Genomic DNA, 15,207 nt, shown 5'->3' with positions numbered 1-15,207 from the left:
GAGCTGTCATCCATAACGAAATTCCAGTGTCACTTCTGGGTTACTGATTTCAGCCCCTCCCTTTTCCTACCTCTGGGATACTGCATTTTGCTAGGTCTTCCTAGGATCAGGGGTTAAAATAAGGCTCCTGAGCTCCTAATGAAAACTAACCCAGACCTTAGAGGTCAGAATTGTATAGGTGTCTCAGGGAGGAACTGCTTTAGTCAAATCAACAAAAACTGAATAATATCTTAATCTAAGGACCATGGCTGTCTCCTGACTCTATCTGTGAAAAACTATAATGTGTCATTCAAGCAATCTTACTTCAATAACAAGGTATAAGCCAAGTAACTTGAAGCCTGCCTCCTGGGCTGGCATTTTGGGTGCCCTCAAAGTGAGCAGCGTATTAGCCTCAGCTTTAGAGATAATTCTACTACTTTACTTACATTTTCAAATCATGTAGCAAGTGGCATGGATTAGAACCAGGACCAAAACTCAGACATCCTAAGTTAGTCTAATATTTCTTATTGGGGAACATTTTTTCTGATTCTCACACTCAGTTCTAATAAATCACCAAAAGATAAAACTCCCCTCTGACACCACACACCCAGAAAGGATGTAGATATAATCCCTTTCCTGAGAAAGGCTCAAGGCTCTAGTCACCATCAGTGGGAAAGTCTTTTGAAGGTAAGTGGAACAGGCTCTCAATCTATAGATCCAAATGATGACGTTTGCAATTTGTAGCCTGTTAAGCATCCAATTGAGTTGAAAAAGTGGGTATTCTGCTTCATGTAAAGACAATCTCAGCACAATGATTCTCTCATGGGAAAAATAATCGAGGAAAACAATATTCTCTAAACTGTATTAGATGACAGCTGCAATCAAATAACATCCTCCTCAAGGCACCACTGTTTCCCCCACACACAAGAATTTGGAGTACTCTGCTTCTCATTAGTGCTTTCCTGAGAGAGACAATTAAGCATTGCTAGAAAATGGAATCAAAGGGGACAAGTGTTATAAAAATGATAAAGAGAGAATAAAGGATAAATCCTAGAGAATCCCACCCGGGACACCTGGAGAAGAGTGTGAAAAATGATGCCCGGGATTTGCTTCAGGAAGAGGGGGGAAGATTGAAAGGAAAAAGTCACTAGAAAAAGCAGGAAGTGGTTTTCCTTTTTTTCATCAGGGAAAGAAATTGCAAGAAGAGAGAGAAATGAAATCCTGATATGGTTCACCTGCTAAAAATAAGACCTTGTTCGAGAAAACACAACTGCTCCGTGAATGAGTAAGAAAGGACTCAGCCAGAAGCTGACATTAGAGCAGCATCCTACTGAAAATTGAATAGTAACAGCTAACATTTATTGAACACTTGTTATGTGCCAGGCACAGTTCTAAACATTTTATATGTTAACTCATTTAATCTTCATAATAACTCTATGAGGAACTAAGGCCAAAGAAAATCTGGGAACACAGTATGAAATAGAGGGCAGAAAATCTCTCTTGACTCGATGAGAATTATGACTGATCTGGTGTCATACTCAGCATGGGACTTCATGAGCCTGGACATTGTGGGATTCTTAATCTGCTTCTGCAGGCTACAAATCCAAGCTTTATGTTCAAAAAAACCCTCCTAAATGAAGTATAAGCATTGGAAACCTAGTGTATTTTCCGGAAGCTGACCAAGTCAAACATGATGCCAGGGACAGTTGTGACAAAGGCTTATGTTGATATTTGATAAACATTGGCTGCTTCAGCCTTGTGTTCCGAAAACAAATAAGGTAGTTCAACCAAAGTCATGCATATATAAATGAATGAAAAGATATAGCCACAGCTCTGAGAAAGGTGTCTAATAGTTTTCTTAGGGCTGTTTTTTGTTTTTTCATTTTTGCTTAACTTTTATTGGAAGTATGACATCAAAAACTTGGGGGTGGGGGTGGGCAATATATAAAGAAATGACAATAGAAAATATAAACTAAAGAGATATTAATCATACTTATTTTCATCATATCTTGATGGTCTTTGAGTTTCCATTTAGATAACCATGAAATACACANCCTGCAAGCACAGAAAAGGCAGGAGGTGTGTGATGAAGCCACAAACAACGCAAGATGCCAGTCTCTGGAAACTGACACAAACATAAGCTTCGGACTGTTCTGGGCTGGGACACTACTTCCCTTTCCTCTTATTGGAACAACTATGTTTCCAAAACCTGAAGCAGTACACCACCTGCAGATGGGGGTTATGCAGTCTAAGCAAGTGGGTATCAGAGGAGTATAAAGGTAAATGCAAGTAGAGTCACTGTAATTATCCTTGCCCCCCAGATGAAAGACCAGGAGGCCTAGATCAAAGCTGCTGTTTGAATCCACTCCTGCCAACTGAGAGCAACCACTAGAAGCTGCATCTCAGTCAGGACTGCCGCTGCTGAAAGGAGTGGCTTGCAACCAGGGTCACCATCGAAGGAACAGCTGCTGGGAGCGGGTATTAGGTGGGGAGAGCTGCTGAGGGTGACCTAACAGGAACTCTTGTCATGGGGCATTGCTTGGAGCAGCAAGTACTTTCATGCTGAGCACCACTTGCTACCTTAGAGATGTCTGACTCACTCTGTTTTGCCCTATCTTTACCTGTAGGAGAAAGAGAAGTTATCCCTGTAGCAAAGGTAAAGGTGTAAATTATTGTTTTTCATTTTCTTTCTTGTTACAGAGAAAAAAATAAGTGTCCACGCCAATGGGAAAGACCTAAACAGCACCAGGCCCTCACATCTCCAGGCAGAAGGAAGAGGGGCAGGAAAAGGGAGTTACGTACATGACAACATTCTGCAAAGAACAAGTTNTTTTAACAATATCTTTAGAATGCAAATATAACTAATTCTTATTTTTCTTAATTTTAAACTGCAGACTGAGTTTTTATTGACCAGCCTTACAAATAAATTCTTAACAAAGCCCCACATGACCATCAATAGTGGCTGAGCTGAACTTTAGAGAAAACATTTTTTTACATATCCCATCTACAATATAATTATTGTTTCACTCATTTCAAATCATAGGAGTTACTTATTCTAAAGTGCCATGAGCTCAATTGGCAATAACTGTTCTTGACGATGTCACAATTAGGCAAAAAAGAGCGTATTTATAATAATAAAAGAGCCATTTTAAAATATAGATCACACGCCGAATCATGAAATGTGAAGCAATGCCTCCCATTTGGATCTAAATTTTCCTCATGCTTGTTCAATAGCGAAGGCTAAATGTTATGGCTATTTATAGTTATACTCCAGGGTGAAAAGGGAGGGAATTAGAAGTTATAACGAGTCATACATAATGCATAAAGACTTAAACTATATTTTATGAGGACTGAAAAATTTAAGAAACTCCGGCTGAAATATGGAAACGTCGCTCCAAGCAGAACTTCCTCATACACAACGATGTTAGTAAAGACCTAGCAGGCAAGAACACAGAACACCCTCAAACCATCTTGGTCTGATCTGCCTTTCTTTTACATATACTGTACATTTTAATAAGGAATTTGAATAAATATATTAAAAATATAAGTTTGAAGGTCAACTGGGAAGAAGGCATCAGTATAGGTATCAATGCATTAAATATCTGCTGTCTATGGAATAAAATTACAAAACAACTCAGCAGATGTATGCTTATAATACTCTTACCCACCAATAGACCATATATAACTGACTTTTTTTTTAAACTTTATTTTTGAGAGCAGTTTTAAGTACACGACAAAACTGAAAGAAAGGTAATGAAACAGGACCTCCCCCATTATCAACATCACTCACCAGAATGGTGCATTTTTTTTTTTTTACCAAGTAATGAACCTACATTGACACATCATAATCACCCAAAGTCCATAGTTTTCCTGAAGGTTGTAATTGATTTTTAAAATACCTTCTATTTCAGCCAATTTCTAAAAAAAAAAAAAATCGATCAGCTTGGTTATAAAGAAACCCAATTCACTAAAACAGCACAAAACAGAGCAAGGTTCTATCATTGATTCCACTGTGCAGCAATCACCCACAACAAGTTTAAGAGATTCTATGGAATCACTCTGATTCTCCTACGGTCGAAGGCAGCATCTGTAACATAGAAGGGCACACAATAAATGCTGGTCAAATAAATGTGATTGAAGAAATGTACGAATGCTTAATAAATGAATGAAAAGTTAAATTATTCATTTTATATATAGAGTTTTATGCTTTATCATCTCAGCACTCTGGGAAGCTCTGGGGTGTCCTTGCTGGTGGCTCAAGGGTAAAGGACATAAAACCACACCCACTAGCTCCCCTTTTAATTCTCCCACCACCCCATTCCTGTCATCCCACAAACACACTTCTTTCTCATCCAACTTTAGCAAGAGCAACTCTAATTTTAAAAGTTTATAAAATATGGTGATGTTTTGAAAGAACAGTTCAAGTAACAGTTTAATTTACCTGAAAGTTTCCAGGAACACTCATAGTATATAAAATAGCCTGTGTTTTCTAATTGTTCAGCTTTTCTAAAAAGATACATTAATCTTACTATGTCATATTTGTTACACAGAATGTGATTTTTGTTTTCATTTGTTTGGTTTTTAACAAATGATAATATTTACTGTTTCACAGTTGAAAAAACATGTCTGTCCTTTAGCCTTCATGTTTTCAATTATTCTAAGAGGATATCTCATAACTTATCAACATTTCCTAAGCTAAAATTAATCACATAGCTTTTCCATAGATAGCCATTAAGTTTCAGAAATTTACTAAACAAAATGATTTATTGTTGTTGTTGTTGTTGTTTTTTAAACAAAATGATTTTTCATTAACACAACAGACTCCTTCTATTCAACCAGATTTTATAGGTTACCTCTTGTGGACTGGAACCTTGCATGACAGTGGAAATATAATAGTATCTGTTCTCACAGGGCAAGTGACAGTCATTTACATTCTGAACCCTGGAGAACTTTTATTAACATCCTTTTGGAATCATACGTATATGCAGTTTACAGTAACCATGTCAGCTACAGTTTTACAATATTTTAAAAGCTATAGCACTCCCTGAATTTTCATCCTTGCCTCGCTTATTGGGGACACGGCAGAAGCCACATTTTATTTCTGGTTGTAGCAGTAATGGTCAAACTGAGTACTTCAAGAGAAGCACATGAAGAATAAAGAAACACTGTGGTGAGTGACACAACAGACGTGTGAACAAAGCGGTATGAAAGCACCAGTGGCTGACTGACCCACTTGGCCCAGATGACTCAGGAAAGTGTAGAGTTGTGCTACATTTTAAATAGGTCTCCAGGGATGACTCACATAGGCAAGGCTGGAGAATTGTCCAGGGGGAGTGTACCACACGTGCAAAAGAATGGGGACGTGGTTGTTCACAGGAGTGCTAAAAATTACCGGTTGGCATAGTGGGGCTGGGAATTGTATGGGCAAAGATGGGGAACAGAAATGGAGAGACGGTAGGGATGGTGTCACAGGTGAGGCCAGTAAAATAGATCAAGATTAAGTTTTAAGAAGCTTTTGAAGAATTTAGATTTTTGTCCTCGGGCACTAAAGAATTGTCACAGATTTTTAATTGTAAGAGAGGTTAGATTAGATTAGATTAGTTAGTTAGTTAGTTTGTTTATTTTAGAAAGAGCTCTTCCGGGCATCCACTTTTTATCCATTTTGTAGCTTTTGACTCAGTATTCACTATAGGTTTTGACTGAGTGTTTCTGAATCCTTGACATTTCCATAAGTCCCAGCATCACTTACAGAAGGACTTTAGAATGTATCCTGGCTATCAGTTCTAGCCTCCTACGTTATCTATCCCTTTCTATTACCACTCCAATCTTGACCTTGGCTTACACGAAAATAAGTGCATTTGAGCAAACTCTCAGTGATGTATGTAATTAAGAAAATCTTGGAAAATTCCATTTTTCAGATTCAAAATTTTTATATTTTAGTATTTTAGAGGATGTCAACATTGTAGGAATGTCTCCAAAGAGAACTGAAACAAAATACAAGTCTTTTCTGATCCTAGCCATTTAGGAAAGCAAGTTAAGAACAATGTCTTTAAGGGCCGGCTGAGTGGCTCAGTTGGTTAAGAGCTCGCTCAAGAGTTTGAGCTCTGAGCAACAGCAGTTCGAGTCAGCCCGAGCTGAGCAGCCGTGAGCTGCCAGCAGGTGGCGGGATGGCTCAGCTAAAAAAAAAAAAAAGAACAATGTCTTTAATCGTTTTTTTGTATTATTACTTCTATAAAGTCATAATGAGTGAATTTCCCTTTCTACTCTTTGGAGGGGAAGCCATGTGCCTTTCCAGTCCTGGACCTTAGTCAGCTGCCACTGAACAACCGTGGTGGCAACACTGTCGTTAAGGATTCTCTATGTTGACGTTCAGTATAGAGGACGCTGGGCTGCAGGAGGGCATAGAGAATGGGATCATTACAGCAGAAATATTGAAATCACTCCTGAAACTGTTCATGGTCTTGGCCCCTTCCTCTAGTGCCCGCCTCCCAACTCTCCCTCTCCAACCCCACTAATGGACCAATGATCAGTTCTAATCAGGCTGGATTAAGATAAAAATCAACTGACAGGTAACAATTCACACCTATTTTTCTTTCCTCTGTTTTTAACATTTGCAGTTTCATCACAGAAATTATCAATAAATCTTCTACCTTGGCTTTCAAAGAAGCAAAAGCATTAATGATAACCAAGAAGCCTCCTAAAGTTAACTAATTATTGTTAATATATTCTACACATTCATTATCTAAAACATATTAATTTCTAGGACATTATTTTCACAAAATAACATTCATACTTTTTGCTTTTCTAAGCAAGACTTTACAGAGATTGCTTTTCTGGATTAGCTATACCGGTATATATTAAAGGAAGTTTTACTAACGAGACCTCAAAACACCAAATGGTTACTTCTTAATTTAGCCCAAGGTAGAATTGTGTGGTTTAAAGTCAGTGATCCATTGTGAAATTCAATTTCCCAATTGCTTAATTAATTTATGTATACAATTTAATGATATTTAACATGGTATGCATATTTGAAATGCAGTAAGCTTCCAAATAAAAATCTAGGACAAGATTCCAAAAATACCTGAGATTTTATATTTTTTTTCTGAAGACAATCAGCAGGCATTTAGAAAATTAATTGTGTCTTAACCATTATGAAGTATGTACCATTAAAAGACCAAAAATAGTCAGCCATTTACTTGTGAAATATAGAAATTAATAGACTATACCACCTCCCATCTCTCCCATCACCAAAATCCCTGAGAAGCTGCCTCACCATTTACGCGTCCTGAGGTGCCCCTGTAATCATCTTAATTAATAATTAGCCTAATTTTATTTTTTTGCCATTACTTTGACAAACTTCTTCTTAAAAAGTAATAATAATAGATGGAGATACTAGTGACAAAGAGGCAGCTCTATCACCTTAGAAATGAACACACTAAAGTACACAGAAGTTTTTCTACTGTCAACCTGGTAACAACAAAATCACTTGATATTGTGAAAAACTATTTATAATATGAAAAAATTATATTGTAATGTTTGTCTCTGATATTTGGTTTCACAACACTGATATAAAATTTATACTATTAAAAGTTCATTTTGAAAATAGTGTTGGTAAACATAAAATAACTGTGAATTATAAACTTTTAATAAAAAGAACATAGATATTAGAGTGAATCTGACCTGAGCTCATATATCCTCAATCTCTCATTTACCCACCTGAGCTTAAATGTCTTCATCTAAAAAATATCTCCTTATTCATTTTACTCATTCATTTAACAAATGTTCACTTAGCAACTACTTGGCCAAAATACTATGTAAAGCTCCAGAAATACATAATGGGGAAAACATCTGTCCCCACCCTCCTGGGGCTTTCTTTATAGCTACGGAAACAAATATTAGACAGCTAATTACACAAATTTAGGTTTAATTACCATTGTGACAACTCTGAATGCAAAGCCTTTAACAAGGAGCCTTGACCTCTGTAATCTAGAGAATCAGGGAAAGCTCCGGAGGAAGTGATATCCGAAGTAAGCTTGAAAAGACAGGGAGTAATTAACTGTATATTGGGGAACAGGGGCCTGAAGAGGAAAGGAAACACATAGCAATGGCCTTGGAGCAAGAATTTCTGCTTCTTCAAAGGACTGGAAGATAGTCCCAGGGATGAAGTGCAGAGATGGAGGGAGTGATAGGAGAGGAGGCTGGTGAAGTAGGCAAGAGCTATAGCCCACCTGTTAAGTATTTTAGTTTCTATCCTAAGGACAAGGGGGAGCTACTGGAGTGATTTAAGGAATAAAGTGTCTTGAGAGCTTTGACATTGAGAAGAATGCTCCAGCTATAGTGGAGAGAATGGATTCAAAGGGAGAAGAGTGGGTAAAAACAAGGGAAATCAGCTAGAAAAGCACTGAGCTGAGAATAATGGCCAACTGTAGTACAGTGGTGGCAGTGGAAATGAGAGAAGTCAAGAGTTTCGATAAATAATTCAGTTATATTTTGCAGCAGTTGGATATAGACTGTATCATGCATGAGGGGGCTGGGGTGGGTGGAGTCAGTTTCGGACATCCTGACTGCAGGGTGTCTGAGATATGCAAGTAGAAATGCCCACTAAGCAATTGGTTATATAGATACAGAGCTCAAGGCAAAAGTCAGAGCTACAGATATTAATGTAGATAATAATATTACATCATGTATCTGCTAGAGAAATTCAATATAAAAAGTGCCTAACAATGTCTGAAACTTAGTGGTACTCACCCATCTCCTAAACAATTCCTATTCTATTTGATGAATTTCTTCCCTGAGCGAAAACAAGTAGCCCTGTGCACCATTTCCCAGACTCCTAAGATCGATAAATGGACAGAGTCATTGCTTTCATTACATGTAATATTCCAGTCCTCACAAATGACCTCTACCATGACTCTAAGGACATCCCACAGGTTACTGAAATAGAGGAAGCTATATATTCGAGCCCTACCCAACCATTTGGCAGGAGCGAGCAGGCAAGTGAGAGCCCCCAGCTTCCTGTAGGGAAAGCTTCAAGTGGTGGGGAAAGTTTCAGATGGTAAAACATATGTTAAATCAACGATGCTCAGATTCCTAACCACCACGCAAAATTTTCCAAACGTACCTACTGCCCTAAGAAATACCCACACGTCTTCGTCTGTGTGCTCCCTTATCAACTTCTGTGTATGCCCAGTCATTCTGGGAATTCTTATGTGTTAATTATACCTAGAATTTGAACATAACCCTTTCAAAAAATATCATTTTGGAGAAAATCAGTCCCCATAACAAGATGTTCCTTACCAAAACTCTAGGTAAAAGAAAATTCTCAAGCAAAACATTTACAGACTTTGGCTGGGAGCAAGATTGGCTACAAAAATAAATCTCTCTCCCTTATCCAAGCAATAGATAAAGCAAAGATCTTTCCTCTTTTCCCTCATAGAGCAGGTTATAATTAATCTCAAGAAATTGAGTAGGTGAGTGTATATTACTCATGTTCAGACTGGTGGCATATGTCCAAACTTTGCACATTTCAGTTTTAAAAAGAATCTTCAGAAATATAATTCTTGTCAATCAGCCAGTCACTGCCTACACACGATTCTAAGCACAATTAGTTGAAGCTTTTTCTTTCCCTAGGGGCTCTTTTGCACCGAAGTGTTTTGACTTAGCTCAGAAGTTACAAAATTATTCATGGGAAAAAAGCCTTGAAAACTAAAGCTACAATTATTTTTGCATAGATAGATGGTAGATGATAGATAGATAGATAGATAGATAGACAGATAGATAGATACTCTGTTAAAACTTTTAAATTTTGTGAGAATCAGCCAAATCAAATCATTCCCCTATTCTAGTCTAAGAAATGCTGATTTCTGCCGCATCCACACAATATTGAATCAATTAAATTTTTATGAAACACAAAATTCTGAGAAACACAAGGACACAGTGTGATGTAAGGAAACTTTTCATGATCTCTTATGAAAAATTTAAACTGAAATAAAGTATGCTCCATTAACCTTACATCAAAGCTTACGCATTCTCCCAGATCAAGACCAATGGTGATTTGCAGTTTGTAGAAAGCAGCACACTGTTACAAAGGTTCCTACTGTGGGACTTTGGGCAAGTCACTTCACCTGTTCCAACCTGTTTTGCCACCTCTAAATGAGGTGATAATTCCTACCAGGCAAAAATAGCTGAGGATTAAGCTATTTAATATGAAGCTACTGTCACATAGTAAATACTCATAAATGGGGGTCATTATTATTTATTATTGTTGTGATTATTATTGATCTGAATTTCACTTTAAGGTAATTGACTAAAGCATTGCACCATTTCTTGCCCAATATCAGTTCATCACAGGGAAAAATAAAATGTTCATTGTCAGGAGTCCTTGTTTTGCATTACTCAACAGCTAATAAGTTGGCTATGTTGTTTTCTATCAAAATGTCATATGAAGTTTCAAGATTGGTCAGATCATTCAGGGTCATCAAATTACTGTGTTCCATTAAGTGGCTACACTTGCTTTAGTGGTTTTTTTTTTTTTAAAGATTTTTATTGGGGAATTGGGGGATGAGAACAGTGCTGGGGAATTGGGGGAAGGGGAACAGACAAGTTGCTGTCGTTTTGTTCTTCAGTCTAGTTGTGGAGGACGTCGCCTCACTGGCCCAAGTTGGCACCATCATTGCGCTCTTCCCAGGTGAGGCAGATCAGTCGCCGGCTTCTGGACGGCCTCTCACTGCGGCTGTTGGCCGCTCACGCTGGCTGCTGGCTACACACGGTAGCCCATGGCAACCCACTGCGACAGGGGCTGCCGCCTACGCCGTCGCCAGCGACTCACGGCAGCCCAGCTCCAGGTTGAACTGTTGTTCAGCATCTTAGCTGTAGAGGGCAGTGTCACTGGCCCTCATATGTGGTATCCGAACCGGGGCCCTCTGGCGTCCCAAACCAACTCTTAACCATCGCGCCACTCGGCCGGCCTTTTAGTGGTTTTTTTTAAACCTGAAGATAGTTGCAACTTTGCTTGCTGATCGTTTATAATGAGAACAAACCAACTAAGGATTAGTTTTTTTATATTTTATAGGTAGAATTGGATTAGTCGTCTGACATATTAATATGTATAAAGCCATATTTGTACTAAACCACTCTACAAACAATGTGCCGAAGAATATGTTCCTTAAATACTGGAGTAGATATCCTATAACAAGAAGAGAATATATCTTCTTATCCAACTTGAAGATATGCCAAGGTAACTAGAGTAAATGAATGGGAGAAGGGTAAAAAATAAACTTTTGATTTACATTGACTACTTTTATTCTTTTATTTTAGAATGCAAAACTGAATTCCTGAAATGGCATTGCCATATCATGCATGTGAATACTTTATAACTTACTATCATTTAAAATTATTTTTTTAATATTAAAACGACAATATGTCATATACCATATCTGTAGGAAAATTATAAATTTTAGATAACTACCCAGAGATGTTTCCTCTACTCTATGGAAAAATACTAATATTGGAAACATCAAAGAAATGAAACAGATATTCCTTTATCCATACAGATGTTTTATATACTTTAGATGAGAAGTTCTGTTTGTTTGACTGTAAACATATAAAGTCAGAAGCAAAATAAAGTTAAATTTCTTATTTAACATCACAAAAGCAAAAGTAAATTGAAAAAAAAGACAGCCTCAACATCAACATAACTAAAAGTTTCAACTGCAAATGTGTGTGTGGGTGTGTGTGTATTGCTTTCTGTTCTCACTTCAATTACACTTAAACTACCCAAGTGTAGATTTGTATTTCCTCTTGTTACTAAGTTACTAAGCCTTCCAGACTCAGTCTTTGTCCTCTGCTCCTGTTGACAGTCCAGACCTAACATAGGTCACAAGGCCACCCGTCTTAGGACCCAGCTATGGTCATGAACAATCTTGCCAAAGCCATCAAAGGCTTTTACTGCCTACCAAGCAAATTCCAGATGTTACAGCTTTGGCAATCTGGACCCAGAATATTTTTCCTACCTTACTTTTTACTGTTTTCTAAAATAGTTCTTTCCAAAGCCTGTTTCTCAAACACTTTTCTGGTTAGACATCTTTCAAAAAAGAAAGGAAATGATCTGAGAAGAATTCCTAGCTTTCCTAGCTTTCCCCAATGCAATAGATTTAGGAAGAAATGAATAAATTCTGTAGTAAAGAAACTTGTTTCTTTTCTTTTATTCTAGTATATTAGCATTTTCTTTCTTACATGACTTCAAACTAACACACTCAAAGAAAACTAACAAAGTCACTCTATCTCTCTCATTTTTCAAAAACTCTTATTAACATGTGTTCTACAGACACACTTTGGGAAATTCTGCTCCTAAATTCATCCTGTGCTCCAAGCAGTTGAACACCTGCCATTCTTTGATTACACTTGTGCTTTGATACTCGGTGCCATTTCCACATTTTCGCCTCCACCTACAACACCTTAGCTTCCCATCTCTGCCCAGTGATTTGTGTATATATCTCATTTTGCCCAATATATTGGATGCTATTTGAGGACCAGGTTACATCTAGTTAATTTTATAAAATCTTCAGAATGTCATATACCCTGCACAAACATTCATATGTGTAATCTTAATGAATGCACAGTCATAGCTTAGTGAAGGCATGTAGGAAGGAGACAAGAATTTGAAGACTCTAGGGAAGGTGTGCCTGGGGAAGACCGAAGCTGTCTCAGCTATTGATGTAGCCAGCAGAAGGATATCACTTACATCCCTGATGCTGGAGACTAGTGGAGCGTCTCTGCTTGCAACATAGAGAAAGAAGGAACAAATCTAACAAAAGAACTCTAAGGTACAGATGGGCTCTTCCAATGGAAGACACCCTTTTGAAAAGGTAGTCATTTTAAAGGAATAATTTCCAGATTCTCAACTTTTATATATCTTCTGTCCAAAACTTAATCTGTCTGTGGAGCCACTGAAGTTTAAGTTCTCCTTCCCACTTCCCTTTCACAGTCACCAGCTTGCCATGGGACAAAAGAAAGTCACAGTCCTCTTATGGCTCGTTGCTTCCCAAGGTATAAATCTCCCACAGCTGCCAAAAAACGGCTTTACTATTGCTTTCATCGGGGCATCATAACCAACCCTCCTGCCCATCTATGCAATTTGATAGTTTACATTAAATAATTATATATGAAAATTTATAATGCTTATATTGTTGTGATCAATTGGATGTTAATATTTATAATGATAACTCAAGGCAGGAAAATAGTTACAAATAAAGCTTTTGGTGATATGAAAAAATTTCACTTTATAAATGATTTTTGGTGCAGAGAAGTATGATAGGGTGATCAATAAAAGTCTTTCAAGCAGAAAAGTATATTATATTAGGATAAAATTCTTTTCAGAAAGTGGAATGGAAATACAAGTTCAAGCAGAAAAAAGAACAGTGTAAAAATTTTCAACTATTACCTTAAATCATATATATGTAACATATATATATACATACACACACATACACACACATACACACACACACACACACACACACATATATATATATATAGTATTAATAGATGATGGTTATCAAACTACTTGTACTTATTCGTATTGCTTTGAAAACATTTAAAAGAGTGATGGAAATTTTTTTTTCTTAATGTTAATATTTAATGGCATACTGGTAATTACATACTTTCTAACTATTTTAAAAAGTCTTACATTGATTATGAAAAGTTACAAACATTTATTTAAAAATGTGTGGTGGGTACTTTTCTTGAAGTGTTTTTTAGAGGTATGTGGGCAAAAAAGGAGACCACAGGCTTAAGGCTAAAAGGAAGAGGTTTGAGGCCACTGGCTACCCCGCCCCCTTCCCCGCCTGACACCTGGGCCTCAGCCTCTGCCTGGCTCCTCTCCCAGCTCCACCTCTGACACATCTGGTAGTCAAAGCCAAGGATTTCATTCTCTGGTAAGAATCAAAGACCAGGAACCTTAAATTACTCCAGAGCAGTGATTTGTGTATGTCAACCCGTCCCCAGCCTAGAATAAGCCACACTAATGCAGCAGGGGACGGAGGCCCCCAAGGAAGTGATGATAAGGACACTGACCAGGTGGGGTGGCCCCAGAGGAGTGCACTTGGGTGAAGAGTATGAAGGTATTTGAATGAAGACTGCAGCAGGCCACTCCAAAAGATGAACATCTCTAAAGACAATGCTGACTGGAGGTGGTGAGCAGCTCCACACAGGCTGAAAAACGGAGTAGTCAGCTGTGTAGACAGGTGCCGTGGAAGACTTCTGAGCCCTTCTGGGGTCTTGTGAGGAGGGAGAGGCTTGGTGTCAGTGATCAAGACTGGGACTCTGAGTCAGAGGACATGATGAAATGGTTCCTTGACACTGACTGTCTCAGGCTGAAAACCGCCATGTTTGTATAGGTCACACTACATCTCCTGTTCTGAATATTCCGCTTAGAATCGCTTTCACTCTCTCCACTTCAATCCTTGTGTCAAAATCATACAGAGGGCGAAGAAAATACTTATTTAAGGTTTAAAAATGCACAATTGAGGGGGGAAAAAAGTTTGAGATGCTAAAATTTGCCATGCTGATTTTCTACATTAATCAAATTCTGAAAATAATTACTGGATCTCCCACCTCATTTACCTGTGTAGATCAGGCTGCCTCTACCCGAGGGGAAAAGCATTAGACCACAGCACGTTCAGGGCCATTTGCAGAGCACAGGACTAAAGATTCAGGCCTGTCACAGGCCACAGTGGACAGGAACAATGGGAGGTGCGACCCAAGTGTTCAGTATCATCAAAATGTGCCACCAACCAAGCTTTTCTCTCCAACTCACACACAGATGCACACATGTTCAGAATCCTGCCAAGATGCAAATTCATTTAAGAAGGCTGAAGGTTGTTTCTCCACACAAAATAATCAGGAAACTAAGCTTTTGAAATTTACAATATTTCTGACCAAAGGAAAGTTCTCTGGAGTTCCCTTGAGTGAATCTTTGTCTATACTTGGGAACTACGTGCTGTGACTTGGAGAAATGAGCAGTACCCTGGAATTAGATAACCTCAATTCCATCCCAACTCTACCACTTACTATCTGTGTTACCTGAGCACCTTAGCTACTCCCTCCTTAAAATGAGCACAGTGGGGCCGGCCGAGTGGCGCGATGATTAAGAGCTGGCTTGGGATGCCAGAGGGCCCCGGTTCAGATCCCACATATGAGGGCCAGTGACACTGCCCTCCACAGCTAAGA

This window comes from Hipposideros armiger, unplaced genomic scaffold (assembly GCF_001890085.2).
Source record: "Hipposideros armiger isolate ML-2016 unplaced genomic scaffold, ASM189008v1 scaffold_370, whole genome shotgun sequence".
NCBI classification, from domain to species: domain Eukaryota; kingdom Metazoa; phylum Chordata; class Mammalia; order Chiroptera; family Hipposideridae; genus Hipposideros; species Hipposideros armiger.
This window is presented reverse-complemented; position numbering follows the sequence as displayed.